Genomic DNA, 21811 nt, shown 5'->3' with positions numbered 1-21811 from the left:
TCAAACCAGACCAAACTGCATTTTAGCGGTTTGATTTGGTTTACGGTTTGGTTTTGATTTTTTGGGAAATACGGTTTGCGGTTTGGTTTGGTTTTTCAAAAATTATAAATCAAACCATAAACCAGTAAACCGCATTTTAATATTTATATAATTTTTAAATAAATTAAAATAGTTATTATATATTATAAAAAAATAAAAAACAAAAAAATGAAAAATTATTAGAAGACTATAAGGTCAGTATACTACTATACTCAATCTCAAATATCAATACTTAAAATTCAATAGATCATATAACTATAATGTAGTATGAATTATTTTTTTGGACAAATGTATTATGTTTTTTTCCACTGTTATTTGTTATGTATTATTTTTTATTATGTGTTATTGTGTTAGCACTTAGCGGTTGTTATTTTTATTAAAAATTTGTAGTATAATTCAATCCCTTTGGGCTAATTATTTGAACTTTATTATAAGTTTATTAATATTTGACAATTTTTAGGAAAAAATGTCGTCTCATCATAAACCGCAAACCAAACTGTACCAAACCGCATCATTACGGTTTGGTTTGGTTTGGTTTCAATACTAATATGGTTTGGTTTGGTTTGGAAATTGACCAAACCGTATTTTGCGGTTTGGTTTGGTTTAGACTCAAACTGCACCAAACCAGACCATGTTCACCCCTACATACGGTATTGCATAAGTTCAAATCCTACCCATTTTTTATTTGGAAATTTCCATTGGTACCCGTGGTTTTAACTTTTCCTATTGATACACTCTTAAATTTTTGCCTTCCCATCGATATACCTATGGTTTGGTCTTTTTCCCAACCGTGACTAACACCGTTAAAAAGTGTTTCATTAATTTAAAATAATTAAGGAAAAGACTGTAATACCCTTTTTAAAAATCTAATGTCTCGATTTTCGTATCGAATATTATTCGATTAAAGTTTTGGGAGTCATGTTAGTCCATAATGATCCAAACTAACCTCAAAATTAGCAAAAAAAATAACGTAAATGTCTCATATGCGTGTAAAAAAATATCTAGGTTTGCGTGCCGTTACTTTTTTTGTGATAGTAATTGTTCGGTTAAGGTTTTAGGGGTCATTTTGATCCTTTATGGACCTAAATCGAACTCAGAATTGTCAAAAAAAATTAACGAAAATGTCTCGTTTTGCATGTCATGACAAAAAAAATAAGAAATATCATGACATGCACAATGAGATATTTTCGTTAATTTAATTTTTTGACAATTTTGAGTTTGATTTAGACCCATAAAGAGTCAAAATGACCCCTAAAACCTTAACCAAACAATAATTATCACAAAAAAGTAACGGCGTGCAAATCGAGACATTTTTGACACGCATATGAGACATTTGCGTTTTTTTTTTTTTTTGCTAATTTCGAGGTTAATTTGGTTTTGTAAGGCCTAACATGACTCCCAAAACTCTAACCGAACAATTTTCGACACGTAAATTGAGACATTAGATGTTTAAAAGGGGTATTATAATCTTTTCCTTAATTATTTTAACTTAATGAGATAGTTTTTAACGGTGTTAGTCACGGTTGGGAAAAAGACTAAACCATGGGTGTACCGATGGGAAGGCAAAAATTTAGGAGTGTGTCAATGGGAAAAGTCAAAATCACGGGTGTTGTAGACACCTAAAAATGTCTCCCCAAAACCAAACCCGATGATGAATAACCTTTCACTGCCACTATTGGTCGGGTTTAGTATTTAATCTCGAGAGTGCTTAAAAAATCGTATTTTATTAAATTCATATTTTTGAACGGTCCATGGATTAGTCTTGATGTCTGGTAAAAGCATAGTTTTAATTTCAGCCCAAACTTATTAATTAATTTACAGCCCACGTCCGGGGTCAAGCGGACCATTTACAGCCCACGTCCGGGGTCAAGCGGACCATTTACAGCCCACGTCCGGGGTCAAGCGGACCATGTACAGCCCACGCCCGGGGTCAAGCGGACCATCTACAGCCCACGTCCGGGGACAAGCGGACCATCTACAGCCCACGTCCGGGGACAAAAGGACCATCTACAGCCCACTTCCGGGGACAAGCGGACCATTTACAACCAGCCCACGTCCGGGGACAAGCGGACCATCTACAGCCCACGTCCGGGGACAAGCGGACCATCTACAGCCCACGTCCGGGGACAAGCGGACCATCTACATCCCACGTCCGGGGACAAACGGACCATTTACAGCCCACGTCCGGGGACAAGCGGACCACCATCATTTCATGGCGCAAGGTTCTCGATACACAGAGACTTGCAATCTCATCATCTTTCGACTTTCCTCAAGCATGGAAAGTATTATCCGGTGGATTTTTCTTCAAGTATAGAAAACCGCCAAATCGGCTTTCCTCAAGCATGGAAGGCATTATCGGTGGAATTCTTCAAGCATAGAATGACACCATATTCATCAGTCGGCTTTCCTCGGGCTTGGAAAGCGTTATCGGTGGATTTTCTTCAAGTATAGAAAACCGCCAAGTCGGCTTTCCTCAAGCTTGGAAAGCGTTATCGGTGGATTTTTCTTCAAGTATAGAAAACCGCCAAATTCATTTGTCGGCTTTCCTCAAGCATGGAAAGCATCATCGGTGGATTTCTTCAAGCATAGAATGACACCAAATTCATACGTCGACTTTCCTCAAGCATGGAAAGTATTATCCGGTAGGTTTCTTCAGGCTTAGAAAACTACCAAACTCCTCAGTCGGCTTTCCTCAGGCATGGAAAGCGTTTCAACAAGACGTCATCCGGTGGATTCCTTCAAGCATAGGAAGCTACCAAGCTCATTTGCCACCAATACACTGGTGTTAGATAAGCATTCTATCCCTTTACTCTTTTATCTGTGGAATTAACATTTTTCTGCAGGTATCGGCGTATACGTAATGATTTAGGATCGCCGAACGTCTTAAATCATTCTCCGTCCCTATCGGCTACTTTTACTATCGTTTTCGAAACTGACGTTTCTACAAACTCAGTCAAAGTGGGGGCTTCTGTAGACACCTAAAAATGTCTCCCCAAAACCAAACCCGATGATGAACAACCTTTCACCGCCACTATTGGTCGGGTTTAGTATTTAATCTCGAGAGTGCTTTAAAAATCGTATTTTATTAAATTCATATTTTTGAACAGTCCACGGATTAGTCTTGATGTCTGGTAAAAACATAGTTTTAATTTCAGCCCAAACTTATTAATTAATTTTAAGCCCAAACCTTTTATTGTTTTATTATTTATTTTTGGCCCAAACATTTTATTTATTTTTATTTAATTATTTTCTTATTTTAGCCCGAATAATAAAAGTCAGAAAAATTCCGAAATTATCAATCGGCACTTAAAAAGCCGAAGGAAATTAGGGTTAAAAATGTATTTAGACGGAAAATGGACTGGAAATTCCCGCGCCACGGCAGACTGCCACCGTGTCACGGGAATCCTTCCCGTCTGATGGTGGGTCTTCCCGTGACACGGGAGGTCTGCCGTGACACGGGACATTCCGTGTCTTTTCCGCGTAAACCCTTAACGCGTTTTTTATCCCGTTGTCTGAAAATTTCCCGCGTCACGTCAAAAATGTACCGTGTCACGGGAAAATGTACCGTCTAACGGTGGAGCTTCCCGTGTCACGGTACAGTATGACCGTGTCACGGGATACTTTTTTAGGGTTTTTATCATTTTAGGGTTCCGTGTGCTCCCTCAGCACATTTTCCCTATAAATACCCCCTCATTTCTGATGAACGGGGCACGGATTAATTATATTATTTTATTTTCTCTCTTCTATGCTTTAGCCTAAACACTAGCCTACCCCTTTTTATTTCAAAATTCCTTCTTCAAGTACTCAAAGGAGTCCATACTTTACTCGTGGTTCTATCCTTAAGCCAAGACGTGAAAGGTAGAATTGTTTGAGGGTTTAGCCCCAAAATCAATTTTACTTTATTTAATTTAATTTAATCATCGTTTTATTATTTCCTTGAAGTTACTAACTCGTTTATTATTTTGTAGTTGCAAACAAACAGAATCGAAGTAAGAGTCATGCTCCTTTTATTTTTATTATTTTTCTAACGATTTTATGTTGTTGGAATTGTGATTAATTTGGTTTTGATATTAACGTTGTTCTATTATTTTATGATCACTATATTGCATGTTTAAAGGGAATATGTAATTGAAAATCACGCCTAATAAGATAATTTGGACAACCGCTTTAGGTTCCTTTTTAATCTTGTTATTAATTCAAGTGATCACAATATTTTAGAATTATGTGTTGCATTAATATTCAACCAATTTAGTTAAATAATAGTTTGGAGCGAATTGAATTATTGTTTGTATGCCTTTGAGATCACAGGAATGCTTTTCACTATAAGAATCGAGTAGAGGCCAATACGGGCGAATGTGACTCCATGACTCACTTCGTACCATCATCCCCGATCCTCCTTTCGTGGTTCCGAACCATATGGAGTTAGTAATCTCATGGATTATGAATGGGGTGTAACCTTCACGGGTCAATCGTTGTTGCCTATCGTTGTCCCTTATCGTGGTTGTCTTTTATGATCCGTGAACGGTTTACAAGTTCCTTAAAAACTTGTTGGCGGCTCCCTACTTTCCTTGTCCCTAATCGTATATGTCAATTCCCACTTCCTATGAGTGTCAAGCATATTCACCACATGCTTTTAACGTAGGCGCACTTCGAGCGACGCCTACAATTTGGCGACTCCACTGGGGAGGATTCTTGATTATTTATCGATTTGAGTGATCGGTATTTAATTAAGATGAGTGGATGAGACTTGAAAGATTCTTGAAAAAAAAATATGGCGGTAGTGGGATGGGTGGAAGAATAAAAAATTGTAAAAAAAAGTAGGAGAAAAAATTGGTGGAGAGAAAATATGAAATTAATAAAATATAATTTATGTTGGGTCCATTAGGTGAGAGAAATGAATTAAATATTATAAAAGTTTTCCAAATAAGGAAATGGAGTAAGTATTTAAAAACACCCGAAAAAGGAAAGTGAACCAAGTATATAAAAATGGAGGGAGTATTGTTTATACTTTCTCCCATCTAGAGCTAGCAAACGGGTCGTTTGGGTCGGATACGGGTCGGGTCAATCAATATTCGAGTCGAGTTCAGGTCAAGTCAATTCGAGTGTCAGGTCAGTTTCGGATCAATGGTAATTCGGATCGGGTCGGGTATCTGGTCAACACTTGGGGTCGACTTCTAGTCGGGTCAGTCTTCGAGTACAATTATCAGGTCAAGTTTAGGTCGGGTCAAATTCAGGCCGGGTTGAGTTCGAATCGAGTCCATTCGGGTCAGTTCAATCTTCGTCTGTGTTGATGTAGAAATTTGACCAATTATATATTATAATTATCAATAAGGATAAAGTATAACAATTGAATATTAATAATATATTCATTAGACAATTCCAACAATATTATATACACAGTACATGACTGTATTGTTTCTTATGTATGATCACTATCAGTGAATTGGTCAAAATTCAGTTTAGTTCAGCACCTAATTTCCTTATCTCATCAAATATTCATTTCAGCTCTATTTAGTTCAATTCAGCTCAGCTCCAATTAGTTCAGTTTTGTTTAGTTCAGTTTGGTTTAGTTCAGCTCATTTCAGTAAATATGAACAGGCCCTTAAAAGAAGAAGATAAGAGTAATAGTAATAATAACAATAACTAGTGTTCTTAATCAAATGGAACTCTTTATGAATTACGAGTACTAAAGTACACGCACCTTTCAACAATATTAATGTATTATACACACAATACTATATAGGAAAATTTGTCAAAAATAACACCACCTTTCATCGATCTTCCGAGAATAAAACGACATTTGGATTATTCCAAAATAGAACGACTTTTGATACGCATCTGCCAAAAAAAGAACAAAAAACTTGTAACCTGTTTTACAGGTTACAATTGACACATGTCACATGTGTGATTGGTTAATTTTTTTTTTTAAAAAAACTTAAATTAAAAAACTTTTAAAAATCTAATTTTTTTTTTTTTTTTAAAAAAAAAGGAAAACTCCTCCCGTTTAACGATAGCAACCCCACAACTACCTGCCAGGGCTGCCGACGACCAGAGATCATTACCGGCGGTACCAGCGTGACCACTAGGGGTGAGCAAAAAATCCGGGTACCAGGAATTGGAACCGGAACCGGTTAGGAACCGGCGGGTCCGGAACTGGAATTGGACCCAGTGGTTCCAATTCCGGGTAATGAATTAAGGACCCGGTTATAACCAATTCCAATTATCAACTTTTTGGAACCGGAACCGGTTGGGTACCCGGTTACCTAATACATGCTAACTAAATAAATTTTAAATAATAAAAATATGTTGAATGTATCTAATTTGTAAATTAAAAATGTATTATTAATACCTAACATAAATACAAATAGCTTAATGCATATATAAATATAAGTATTAAACGCTAAAAATGAACCTAACTAAAATAAGAATTATAATTTGTATTATATTTTAACAATTACCTACATAAGTGGGTACCCGGAACCGGAACCGGTACCCGGTGGTTCCAATACCAATTTCTAAATTTTAGGACCTGGATGAACCAATCCAATTCCGGATCCAAATTTTAGGACCCGGTTCCAACCAATTCCAACTCCGGGTCCTAAAATTTTGATCGGGTACCCGATTTGCTCACCCCTAGTGACCACCTAGCTTGAGTGCCCGACCACCCAGCCCCTCCTCTTCCCCTGAACCACCTTCCTCCACCCTAAAACCCTTCTCCCTCCCCTCGAAAACCCCCCCTCCCCTCACCGGCTGCCAACCAAACCCCCTCCCCTGTGCCAGCAAAACCACTTCGCCCCCCCACCGGCCGTCTCCACCTCTTTTCCCCTTTGAACCACCATCCAAAAACCCTAAAACCCCAAAATCGAGTGGTTTTAGGGTTATAGGGTTTTCGACCTTTTGGTGGTGGGTGACATGCTCAAGTCGTATTCACCTAATAAAAAATAAACCTAAATCTACTAACTATGTAGATAGGGAAGAAGGGTCGAACCACAGGGAAACAAGTCAATTTACTCCTAATTAATTAAATGCAATCTAAATTATCAAGTAACAATTTATTGTAAAAAGGTAATTAAATACAAAAAGTATGAGCAGGAAAGGAATAAAAAGGGTATAAATCAATAAAGGGAAACTTAGGGCATAAGTTCACTAATAAACAATATTCCAGGGCAAATCATAATAAGCAATCATCAAGCATCAATTAATCAGATTATAAAGGGCTTTCACTACTGTAGACACCTAAATATGTCTCCCCAAAACCAAACCCGATGATGAACAACCTTTCACCGCCACTATTGGTCGGGTTTAGTATTTAATCCCGAGAGTGCTTAAAAAATCGTATTTTATTAAATTCATATTTTTGAACAGTCCATGGATTAGTCTTGATGTTTGGTAAAAGCATAGTTTTAATTTCAGCCCAAACTTATTAATTAATTTTTAGCCCAAGCCTTTTTTATTTTATTGTTTTATTATTTATTTTTGGCCCAAACCCTTTATTTATTTTAATTTAATTATTTTCTTATTTTAGCCCGAATAATAAAAAGTCAGAAAAGGCCCGAAATTGTCAATCGGCACTTAAGATGCCGAAGGAAATTAGGGTTAAAAATGTATTTAGACGGAAAAACAGGCAGGAATTTCCCGCGCCACGGCAGGTACCTACCGTGACACGGGACATTCCATGTCTTTTCCGCGTAAACCCTTGACGTGTTTTCTATCCCGTTTTCTGAAAATTTCCCGCGTCACGCCAAAAGTGTACCGTGTCATAGGAAAGTGTACCGTCTGACGGTGGAGCTTCCCGTGTCACGGTACAGTTTGACCGTGTCACGGGATACTTTTTTAGGGTTTTTATCATTTTAGGGTTCCGTGTGATCCCTCAGCACATTTTTCCTATAAATACCCCCCTCATTTCTGATGAACGGGGCACCGAGTAATTCTCTTATTTTATTTTCTCTCTTCTATGCTTTAGCCTAAACACTAGCCTACCCTTTTCTACTTCAAAATTACTTTTTCAAGTACTCAAAGGAGTCCATACTTTACTCGTGGTTCTATCCTTAAGCCAAGGCGTGAAAGGTAGAACTGTTTGAGGGTTTGGCTCCAAAATCAACTATACTTTATTTAATTTAATTTCATTATTGTTTATTTGTTTCCTTGAAGTTACTAACTCGTTTATTATTTTGTAGTTGCAAACAAATAGACTCAAAGTAAGGATCATGCTCCTTTTATTTTTATTATTTTTCTAACGATTTTATGTTGTTGGAATTGTGATTAAATTGGTTTTACTATTACTGCTATTCTATTTATGATCACCATATTGCATGTTTAAAGGGAATATGTAATTGAAAATCACGCCTAATAAGATAATTTGGACAACCGGTTTAGGATCCTTTTTAATCTTGTTATTTAATCAAGTGATCACAATATTTTAGAATTATGTGTTGCATTAATATTAAACCAATTTAGCTTAACGATAGTTTGGAGCAAATTGAATCTTTGTTTGTATGCCTTTGAGATCGCAGGAATCACTTTTCACTAAAAGAATCGAGTAGAGGCCAATACGGGCGAATGTGACTCCATGACTCACTTCGTACCATCATCCCCGATCCTCCTTTCGTGGTTCCGAACCATATGGAGTTAGTAATCTCATGGATTATGAATGGGGTGTAACCTTCACGGGTCAATCGCTGTTGCCTATCGTTGTCCCTTATCGTGGTTGCCTTTTTATGATCCGTTAACGGTTTACAAGTTCCTTAAAAACTTGTTGGCGGCTCCCTACTTTCCTTGTCCCTAATCGTATATGTCAATTCCCACTTCCTATGAGTGTCAAGCATATTCACAACATGCTTTAACGTAGGCGCACTTCGAACGACGCCTACAGCTACGTATTATAATCACAGAGTTAATTTACCGGTATTAAATCTCATCTGTCGAATCTCGACTTAACCATTTATAAATTAGTCCGCCTATTGAAACTAAGACTAAACATCAATTCTCATCTGTCGAATCTCAAATTAATATTGCTAAACTCATACAATTAAATCTGGCCAAACCTAATTGCATAGCATTAAATCAATCAATAGGAAATTAATCCAGCATTGATAATCAACAATCACAAATTTACCCCTTCATATTATTTATTAGATCCCCATAAACCCTAGAAATAAAACTACTCAAGCATAATTAAATCTAAACTAATCAAATCAATAAAGCAAGACATAATGAAAGAATTAAATAAAATAACTGAAATAAAAAAAGAAGAAATTGTTACCAAAAGAAATCTGGATTAATAAATGTAATTAAGAACAATGTTGAGAGAGTTTTAAGAGAGAGAAAATATTCTAAGTAGAGAGAGAAAATCTAAAAGAGAAGGTAATCAAAATTACGTACAAAAATCGTACTTAAACATCCCTAAAACAAAACCTTAAACGAACACTAATCAGGTCCCTAAAAAACACGCGCCCGCCTTTTTTTTCTACGCCCTTGTTGGTGTGCTGCGCCTGATCGAGCCTATGCTCACCCGATCGGGCGCGCCTTTTCTCTTGATGCTGCTTTGCGCGCGCCCGCCCGATCGGGCGTATGCTTGCCCGATCGGGCCCAGCTTCTTTTTCGAGGCTTGGATTTCGATTGGGCTCGATTCCTCGGCCCAATCCGAATTTCCTCTTCGGGTCTTGATTACTCGATCCAATTGCCCAGGTATCACGTGCCGAGCCCTAAATCACCGACTCTCACCGGTCCTGGGCTTCAAGGATGGTCATGTCCTCCTAATGCTCGTAGTTGCTTCGTGAAAAACCCGGAAAAAGCTCCAAGTGTGCAATTTCCTACAAAACTCAAGCAAAACTACAAAAACACTAGAAAACACAAATTAGTAATAAAAGTGGCCCTAAAGAGCAAAAAACACCACTAATTATGACCATAGGACGGGGGTAAAACACTATATAAATTGGACATATCAGTGGGTTAAGGAGGGGAAGGGGGTGCAGATGACCGACGAATTGGTTAAGCCGGCACAGGGGACGAGTTTCAGGCGCCGGCGGTGGTGGCAGCCTGGCAGGTGCGGTGGTGGGAGGGATTTTTTTTTTTTAGTGTTTTTTTTTTAATTTTAATGTTTTTTTTTTAAAAAAAAATTAAGGTTTTTTTTTAAGAAAAAAAAAGTCAAAAAAATTAACTATTGATAGTGTGACACGTGCCACAGGTAGGGATGTCAATGGGGCGGGTCGGGGCGGATGTTGATCTTCTCATCCCCATCCCCACCTAAAATTTTCATCCCCATCCCCGCGGCGGGTCCAAAATTCTTCTTCATCCCCGCCCCAGCGGGTACAATTCCAAAGCCATCCCCGCCCCACCCTCCACTTGGATATCCATCCCACTTAATCCCCACCTAAGACCCGCATAATCCCCACCTAAGACCCACCTCCCAATAAACAATCCAACATATTTAATACTACGTATAAATTACAACAAATAAAATTATTATTAATATTACACACATTTTTTAGTTATAAAATTAGTGTATTACAAATTATTATATCTCTACTATTTTATTTTACATATTATATATATATATATAAAATAGTATAAAAGTATATAATTTTGTTATATAAAATATATAGATGTGGGTGTAAGGTGGGGATAAGGCGGGTACGAAGTGGGCGGGTGGAGCGGGGTGGGGATGGGGTGGGTACAATGTAAAATCCACCCCCACCCCATCATCCATGGCGGGTATGATTTTTATCCCCATCTCCGCCCCACCACCCACCAAACCAAGACCCATCCCCGCCCCACTAGGGCGGGGATGGGGCGGGTCTTCTACTTGACCCGCCCCACTGACATCCCTAGTCACAGGTAACCTTTTAAATAGGTTACCAACCGGTCATGTTTTATTTTTGGCAGATGTGTATCAAAGGTGGTGTTATTGTGGAATAATCAAAAGGTGGTGTTATTTAGGGAAGACCACTTAAAGGTGGTGTTATTTTTGACAAATTTTCCTACTATATCTACTGTTTAATTTAGGTTAATTTCAATAATTGATTATTTGGTTAAAGTAATTAAGCCCTTAATCGGTTAGGTCATTTTGAGTATTTGTTAATGTTGGATCGGGTCATTTCGGGTATAGTTCGGGTCGGTTCAGTTTCCGATCCATTCTGGTCAATCAATTCGAGTCAAAATCGGGTTGGGTCACTTCGGATATCGGGTCGGGTCAACTTCGGGTCGGGTTAATTCGGGTGTCGGGTCAACTTCGGGTCAACTCCACTTCGGGTCGGGTATGGTCGAGTCGGGTTAGCTTTGTGTTCGAGTCAATTTCGAGTCTACGTTTTTGGGTCAATATCGAGTCACAGGTCGGGTCAAGATTGCCAGTTCAACTCCCATCCTCTAATTTTGCGAGGAAGTAGAAACATGACAATTTTAAAGGGAGGAATTTTATGTATTTGTTAGTACATAACATGACAATTCATAAATATTTTAAAAATTAACATTAGTACCAGTGAGATGCGAAATGTATCATTGTTATTACAACAGTACTGTAAATTGTTAAAATTACACTAAAGATTGTTACAATAGTATACTTTTGAAGCTAATACATGTACCACTAGGTTCGTTGTGAAATTATGTCATTGGAGTGTAATGGTATAAAGTAGTTGTAATGGTATCAAAATGACTATAATGGTACAATTAAACCTGAAAATCAAAGTGATAATATGTGGTCCCATCACCTTTTTGTTGTACTAAGTTACCATTATGCCCCTGATATATACCAATAGGTACATAACTTTCCTCCCTTTAAAATGCCTCTAATATTGCATATGGGCACGGGCACGAATTTTGAGAAGAGGAAAGATAAAGAGGAATAAAGATAAAGACCCACGTCATAAAGAGCGATAGACAGGAATAAAAATATACTCCCTCCGCCCTAGGCCGTTTATAGTTCATGTTTGTGTTTTTTCACGCTTTTTATAAAATGGAGGGAAAAGGTGGATGAAGTACATAGAAAAATACAATTATAGACAAAAGTTAAAGAGAGAAAATGGAAAAAAAGTACTAGACAAGTGGAACATTTAAGGATAATTTAGGAAGTACAATAAATAAAGTTTAAAAAAATGAGGGTACAATAGTCTTTACATACTATCTAAAAATAGAAATGGGAACAACATTTTATAGGTCTTCAAAATAGAAAAACAAGAACTATAATGTGGGACGGATGGAGTCGAAAGAGAGAAAAACATGTGCAAATAGAAAAATGTTGTAATATTATTAAAGTAATATTAGTTAAACTTCCTAAAATGGTAATTGTTGCAATATTATTGACACATTTCTCCAAAAAGGCGGGTGTGCGTTTAATTATGATAAAACGAGTTGTAGTTATGTTAAAAGTACTTAAAGTTACCCTTTATATTGTAAACGTTATTATTATCTATTACTCCATCCGTCCCCAAAACTTCGACCCTTTTGGGTTAATTTTGCGGTTATTAAGAAACTTAAATAAAAAAGAATAAAAACATATTGAAAAGATAAATTTACATGGAGTTTGTAAAATAGTAGAGAGATAAAGTATTAAAAGTACATGAAAAAACAAAATTTTATACGGGAAGCTAATTTTGCACAAATATTGTTGTAAATTGGTGGGTATTTTAATGCAAATGAGTCGATCATTTTGGGACTAAAATTAGGCCAAAAGGGTCGAAGTTTTGGGTGCGGAGGAAGTAATAAATTTTATCTGACAAAAAACTTCTAATGTATTAAATTAATCATATTAGTTTTTATAGTATGTGATCACGTATCTATAAGAAATTACACATATATAAAATTCTAACTAACAACAAATTAAAAGTTGTCCTTTAAGTGGTTAAAGTTACCATAAAAATAGTTAAAGTTACACTCAAAGTGACCGTTTTATAATAAAATTAATGTACACGCGTTGTACACAAGACTTATTCATTTGTGGTTTGGATGAAGTACTATTAATATATACTAGCATTTATCATCGTTTTTAGTAACGTATAAAAATTAGAAGAAAAAAAACTTCTAATAACCTCAACTTTGCCCAATATACTTTTAAATAATCTTAACTTTGCCTAATATACTTTAAATAATCTCAACTTTTGATGAACCAACCTTGAAAGCAATCTCGAATTGTCTTCTATTATAATCTCAACTTTCACCTCCATTTTCTTCTAACAATCTCATTCCAAACAAAAACTTGTTATTGTAGGTTACTTGATACGTGTCAACATATAAACGTTCCAAACAAATTACAAATACAGTAATTTATAAAGCCCCCCTACCCAGCAACCACCCCCTTACCTTGCCTTAGGCCCTCAGCCACCACTCCTCTCTACCCCACCGCAAAAACCGCGCACACTACTACATTTTTGATCTATTGCAACCCCTAAATTCATTGCATTAGACATCAAATTCCGTTGCATTAGGCCTAATGCCACGACCACCATGGCCGTCTGTTGGCGTTGCAATAGGTCTAATGCAATGACATATGTCACTTAATGCCATGACATCAATGATCCGTTGCGTTAGATCAATACTTGATGCAACAAGCAATATTTTTGCTGAGGCATTAGCTATAATACCTAGTGTCACACTTTCCTATACCCTATACCTAATGCCACGGTGCATATACATAAATTGAAGGTTTGTAAATTGTTGCCCTTATGGAGCTTACAAAATCTAATATCACTAATTTACTACTTATATTAACTAAGGAAAAAAACAAAGCTATATAACCTCAAAAGAGTAGACTAATCTAAAAATAAAATTAAGACAGAAATGAGAGCTCTCTATCTTCTATTCTCAAATGATGGAAAGTAAAATCAGTGACTATTTCAAAAGGTCGGGATCAGAGAAGCAATTTATCATGAAGGCTAAATGTTGATGATCAATCAAAACTTCCTTATGTTGCGCTTCACAGCTTCATTCTCCATCCATAATGAAATTTTTCAGCATGTGTATTTGATGAGCACAGATGATGGGAGTATATAATAGACCTTTTTTGTATGATTTCTAATAGGTTAGAGATACCAACAATCAAGATAACTGCATCAGCCTTTATTCTGTCAATCCCGCAAAGTACTTTTGATATACAACCTGATCTTCACTAAAGAAGAAATATGTAACTCCTCTGCCTTAGTAAAATTCACCAATTGCTTTTCAACAAATTCCTCCATGGCTCAAATATTCTTTCTTTCACACTTCCGCAATACATCAAGTTGTCAAATTCTTCTGCCTTGTTTTAGAGAAGAGTTTAGAGGCATAAATATATCATCAACAAGAAAGATAAAAAAAAAATAATAAGCTGAGCGAGTTCCAATAGTAGCTAGAGTATAAGGAACAATATAAATAACATTAATATTCGATACAACAATAATTAATACTAACAAAATATACTAGTATAACAAAAAAGCAAGAGGCCATAATTACAACTCACAAGTCATAACAGAAAGTAAAATAAGATGAATATTGTGTCATACCTACAACTTAAGAAAGATGGGCTTCTGAAGGAAAACAAGAAACAACATTGAGGAGACAATTTCTAAAAAATCTAGAATTTGTCATTTATTAGTATTACAAATCTAGACCTCACAAACTTCTTATGTAAATACTAAGTAGAAGCATGAAGAATTATACTCCCAACATATACAGAAATCACATGGGAAGCAAAATTATAAATTGAACTTGATTCAAGTTATCTTGGCAACATAATACACTAATACAACCTATCACTCCACAACCTCACCCTGTAGCTAAAAAGACAATATAGTTGTTCATCAAGTGACAATATGTAGCTAAAAAGACATTATAATATCTTATCCAAAACAAATATATTATCACTATTAGTAAAAGGACATATAACAAAAAATACGACCCTGTACATTTAATGAAATATCATAGCTACATTTTTCTAGCTGATAATTTCTACCCTTTCACATTATGCTCCAAAAAAAATCGAACAATATAGATGATAAATAGAATTGTGCACTATGTCCATCACATGCTAAGCTAATTGGAGTTTGATTAAGCTGTTTTTCCTACACTATATATAACTTTGCATCACTTAGTTGCAGCATTCTTGACAAATGAACAATAGAATAAAAGTAGTACAAAGGAACAAGTATCTTAACAATTAGTACTGGATGGCGCCGGTCAACACTAGTCTAGTAATAATGTCAATACAGAAAAGGATCAAGAATTTTAATGAAAAAAGGTATGGTGGTACTCATACTCCCTCCTCAGGGAATATAGAATGGGCAACCTATACATCTAAGTTCAAAGATCTAGCTACCTCCCATAAGAAATTAAAATTTATCAAAGTGGTAGTTGAAAGATAATAAAATTTCAATCACAAAAAATCAAATAAATCTACTTAAAAATAAACCCTTTTCACCCTTGGCATTTGAATTTGGAATTTGATAATAAATACTTAACAATATAGCCCAATTGAATTCTCATACATATCAGGCAAAAATTCTTGGGTGGACCTGGTCCACAATAAATTTATTGTGGACCTTAGGGTCTCACGTGCCACTGAACAACCCATCCTACTAACTTATTTCACAGCCTAGTCCACTAACTTGTTTCACAAGCCATTTCTTCTGCCACAACCTACTAATTTCCTTCCAGTTCGACGCCATTAACAACTAAAATAGAGCTCGAATTTTCATCTCTCTCCTTCTAATTCTACTGAATTCTAGGTTTTATTTTCTACTTAATCAATCAATTTCTTCAAATTTCATGGAGAATTCTTCTATACAATCAATTGAAATGGATCTAAATCGAAGTATACAGGACACTATAGAAAACTTCGATATTAATGTCATCAATTTCGATCTGAATGAAGCTGTTGAAGATGAAGAACAAGCTATTATTGAAGCTGAGGATGATAATGAAGTTCATGACGAAAATCAATCTCTAATGAAACCTCAAGGTATTATACGATATATTTATATGCAATTCATATTAGAATTTGATAATGTGAATTAAACGATTATGCAATTGTTTGATTTGAAGATTAAATTAGACATTTAGGTTTTAATTTGATAATTTGAATTAGGCGATTATATTATGCAATTGTGAATTAAGCGATTATGCATATTTATGTTGATTGAAAATTAAGTAATTATGCGTAATTTATGTTTATTGAATTATGCGTAATTGTGAATTAAGCAGTTATGCGTAATTGTGAAAGTTAAGCGATTAAGTGTAATTGATGTTGATTGAAAATTAAGCGATTATGCATAATTAAGCAACTTTTAAGTAATATAGTTGCCTTTAGTAATAGTATAGTAATATATTTTTAAAAATAAATACATTGTACTTATATGATGCTTGTTAAAACTTTTCTGACATGCAAAGCCACTTTTAAGTAACATAGTTGCCTTTAGTGATAGTATAGTGATCTATTTTTTAAAATAACAGGTGCAAGTAATAACGATGAGATTAGTGGTTGGTTAGTAGGAGAAACTCGAGCAACACTTGCGGAAATACATGAATTGTATTGTCAACATGCTGCTGCAGTTGGTTTTAGTGTTAGAAAAGCAAAACAAACAAGCAAAATTGGAACTAAAGATATCATCACCAAAAAGTTCTTTGTATGTTCTGCAGCAGGGTTAAGAAATTCTGGTAAAAAGAAGGAAAAAATTGCAGAAGAACTCTTGACAGAGGAAAGTTCTTCAGTTAAAAAAAACAAGACAAAGTAGGAGAGTTCCAATAACAAGGACAAACTGTAATGCTTTGATAATAGCAAAATTTAATGAGGAAGGGCAATTTGAGATAGTTCAGCATGTGTTGGTGCACAATCATCCACTCACTAGACCACAATGGAACCATTTCCACCGTTCAGAGTGTGCAATGACTGGAATTAAAGGGCAAGTAATTGAGGCCATGCAAGAATCTGGACTAAGACCTATGGAATCCTTTAATTACATGTCAAATGAAGCTGGTGGAGAAGATGCTATTGGTCATACAGTGAAAGACCACATGAATTATTGTAAACCGTTAAAAAGGGTTTGTGTAGGGAATAATTTCAAGCCTTTAAAATCCCATTAGCTTGAACCCCACTGTGATCATACACTAAAGTACGGTGGCGTCCAAAAGGGAAGAAGATAGAGCAAAAGAGTCGCCAACAAGTTTTTAAGGAACTTGTAAACCGTTCACGAGGTGAAGGTTACACCCCTTAACGATCCAAGAGATCGTAAACTCCATAAGGTCTAGAACCAAATAAGGGTTCGGGGATGAAGGTACAAATCCAACCTAAAAGAGATTGAACCTGCCCTAATAATAGGCCTCTACTTTATTCTGATCGTATTCATGTGCGCTTTTTGACTAACATGCAATCAATAGGATTAACCTAAACCTGTTTATCTATGTTGGTTGAATATTAATGCACAAATAAACTATTATTGGCGATCACTTGAATTATAATCACATTAACCCTAAACAAGATTATTAAATATCTTATTAAGCGTGATTACAAGTACAAATTCCCTTTAAACATGCATAAAAGGCGATCAAGCAATAACAATAAATAATGTATCAAGCAACATAATAATCATAAATAAATTATAATTATATTAATCATAATAAAAATAATCATAATAAATTATAACAATTATAATCATAATCATGTTCATGTCAATATTAAAGCATAATAATAATAGCAAGATCCTAGGCATGATACTAACAAGATTAATAGCAAACCCTAGCATGTCACTAAGCAATAAAAATCAAATCTTTAACCCTAACATGATACTAACAATCATAAATATTAGGAAGAGAACAAAAGACATCATAGAAATCATGTTTAATATTAAAAATACCCTAGACATGATACTAGGAATATCATAATAACAATGTAAACATGATATCTACATCATAACATCAATTAAAACCATTAAAGAACTTACTTTGATGCCTCGTATCTCTTTCTAATAACAAAATACACACGTTAGTAACTTCAAGGAAAATATTAAACAAACAATTAAATTAAATAATTGAAATAGAGATTTGGGACCAAACCCTCAGAAATTAAAACCTTCACGTCTAGGGCGAAGGCAACTTCGAATATGGCTAGGTGTTTCTAGATCTTGTGAATGCGGAATTTTGTATGAAAACAAAGTAAGAAAGAAAGATGAATGTTTTAAAGAATGCTAATTAAACTTGTTGTTGATGATTCTTGATTGTAGGTGAATCAAAACGGTGTTTTTGATACGATATTTATAGAGAAAATCAGCCAAAAAAGATAATTTAACAAAACAGAGTCTGACGCTCAGGAAACGAGGTTGGCGCCAACCCTGGCTAGCTGGCGCCAGGCACCAATGGCTAGCGCCAGGCGCCAAGGCCTGGGGTTGGACGCCAAGCTTGATTTCAACGCGTTTTCAAAAATCTGATAAGTTTACCGTACTGGAGGATAAAATAATATAATTTCTTCGAAAATGCTATTTGATTTTGATTAAAACTCTGAAAAGTCAACAAAGTCAACTTATCAATGCTAATTGAATTAGGAATGAAAAGAACCTTCTAGAAGATTCTAGAAGACTAAAACCATTCCTAATTGCATTAGGAATGATAAATCATATTAGGCCCTCCCCAAGATCATTGGGCCGTACATAAAGCTCAAACCGGGCCCAGTTTGGTAAATTGGCCATAACTTCCTCAATATTAATTCCTATTCACTACACCCCCCTTTAGCCATTAATACCTACTCCCCCCCTGAAATTACCGTAAAACCCTTACCCCCACTAACCGCACTAGTTAGAACTTGCTGTCAATTCTCCATTTCTCTTCAACACCATATTCTCTTTCTTCAAATACTCAAAATCGCTACAATTCAAGAAAAAAAATCTTCAAAATTACTGCAAATTGCATCAAAACATCTAAAAATGTCTAACATTCGAGATGAAGTTTGTCAATCGCAAATAAATTCCGAAAAAGAAGAGTAAGAATTTGTTCATTTAAGTAGAATTTTGAATGTAAACCCTAGATTTTATATATATATTTTTTTGCGTTTTGATATTCTAAAGCAAACTCTACTATAATTACACTTATTTTGTGCAAAATAGACTAAAATATACTATATTTGGTGGTATTTTTAAGTAGTAAAAGCGAAACAGAGAAGAATACTTCGAAGGTTCCGTCGGAGAAGACGATTGCTGAAAAATGTTCATTTTCAGTAAATGTTCATTTTCAATTTGATAGATGTTCATTATGATACTAGTATATGATCATTTATATTCTTACCTTACATCTACTAGGGTTCATTCTTGAGAGAATATTACTCTAATTTTGTTTATGATCTTTACATATTGATGAATGTTTACTGGTATTTAAACATATGTTTATTTGAATGTAATTACGTACATTTTCATTCTCATGTTGAAAATATCTACATAGATTATAATAATAGATGTTTAACTTCATATTTAATTATATGCTCATGAGCATCATTTGAATGTTATACTACATACATTTTCACTCAAATATTGATAGATGCTTATTCGAATTTGATACATAGATGTTCATTTGGATATGTGTATATTATTCACACATATGTTAATGTATGTTCATTCACATGTCTAAAAATGTTCAAAAATAAATTACATATTGCTCATTCATCATAAACCTTTGATGATTCTATTTTAAAATATGATTCTATTTTAAAATATGTTCAAAAATAAATCACATATTGTCACTTACATTATTTGTGATATATATATGCTCATGTTATTTGTGATAATTTGTTCATTTATATAAAACAGAATGTACATTTTTGTTTTGCAAATTGAACATTTATTAAATTTGTAATATCAATATAATGTTTATGCATATATATTGATTTACAAACACAATATATATTGTAGTTATGTTCTATATAGAGTGAAACACACGTTGCAATAATTTAGAGATGAAAACTATGAGCCTAAATTTATAAGGAGATAATGCCATCAATTATATTGAAAGATAAAAATGAACAACATAGTAATATGTAGGAATCATATTTTGATAAAAGCATGTTGAACCACAAGTAAGTTAATTTGACATATAGCATAATGTTCATTTTCATAACAATGAATACACACATTGACATTGTAATTTTTTTGACTTACAGATACACCAAATCAAGAAGCTGAGAATACAATACATTGCTCAATTGATGCTATTTGGATTAAACAGGAGGCAATAGAAAAGGAGCAAGAAGATTTATGGAAGCTTATATTACTACAAATATTATTCTTTCGGTTATTTGATCATTTATGGATTTCTAAATGATCGAGTACATTAATATTCACATATATTTTTTTTTAATTCATTAGTGCTTGTTATATATATATATATATATATATATATATATATATATATATATATATATATATATATATATATATATATATATATATCTATCAAGAAATTAACGAAATACAATAAAATGTTCATTATCAAGAAGTTATATGTTCAATTACGTAACAGTTATAACGAAATACAATAAAATGTTCGTAACCAAAAAGGCAAATGTTCAGTGTCAAAACAAAACATGTTCCGTTACATATCACTTATCAGAAAAAAAATAAAATAAAATAAGCTGGAACAAATATATGTTGTTTCAATCCAAATTCTTACTTATTATTATTTGCCAACCTATTCGCTACATTAGTGTAAAAACGAAAAAGCTAACAACCTATCTTACTTAGAAGAAATATGTTGATTAGCTACCACGTTGAACACTTTGAACATCTCTTGGAACACTTGAAGGAACTTGAAAATTTCTTGGAACACTTGGACGTAATTGAACCTTTTTTCTTGGCACACTTAAAGAAACTTGGACATCACTTGGAGCACTTGAATGAACTTGGCCTTTTCTTGGAGCATGCACTTGGACAATACTAAATTCTTTCTTAAAAGCATATTCATTGTACCTGCCATAAATTTCTTGTTCAGAATTAAAATATGTAAAAAGTAACTCTGATTTAGTTGCTTCTTCATACAAAATTTCATCACTAGCACCCGCTGCATAAGTTTTAAAAATGAACATAATCAATGACAGATATGTACAAATACAAAACAGTACATATATAAATGATCATTTAGCATTATCAATTTGATCAAAATAATAAACTAAAATAAATTACTAAATATTTAAAAATAATTAAAACATCTATAACAGAACATTAGTTTGAATCATAGTGATCATTTAGAATTATGAAATTGATCAAAATTGTAAAACTACTAAAAAAAACCACGAAAACGTATATAAAAAAATCTAATCACTCATAGAAAACAAATCACAATCAGCAATCATTAAACTAAAAACAGCAAACAAACTTAAATCATAAATCATACTAATCGAAATAAGAGACAAAATTTATTAAAATAAAAACTTCAATTCACTTGAATTATAACACCAAACCAAATTGAACTAAAATAGAGGCTAAAATGATTATAAAAAAACTTGAAAAATCGAATAAATCAGCAAATAATTTAAAACAAAACAGCTAACAAAGTTGAATCAAACAATTGACCAGCAAGCACTTATCGAAATCAGAGACAAAATTGATCAAATTGAACAACTCCAATCAGAGACAAATAACTTCACAGTCACGACCAAATTCGGCAATCGAAGAATGTAGCACTTCATTATCACAATCAACATCTCCAATCAATTATTCATCCATAAATAAGAGGAAAAAAAAGTGATTGAAAGAGAAATAATGTTGAAGAAGAGAGAGAAAATGCCAAAAAAATAAAAAAGCAAAAAACAGAAAAATAGGTTTAAATCATA

This window comes from Chenopodium album, chromosome 5 (assembly GCF_948465745.1).
Source record: "Chenopodium album chromosome 5, dcCheAlbu1.1, whole genome shotgun sequence".
NCBI classification, from domain to species: Eukaryota; Viridiplantae; Streptophyta; class Magnoliopsida; order Caryophyllales; family Amaranthaceae; genus Chenopodium; species Chenopodium album.
The sequence above is the reverse complement of the archived record's forward strand: the minus strand, read 5'-3'. Positions refer to the sequence as shown.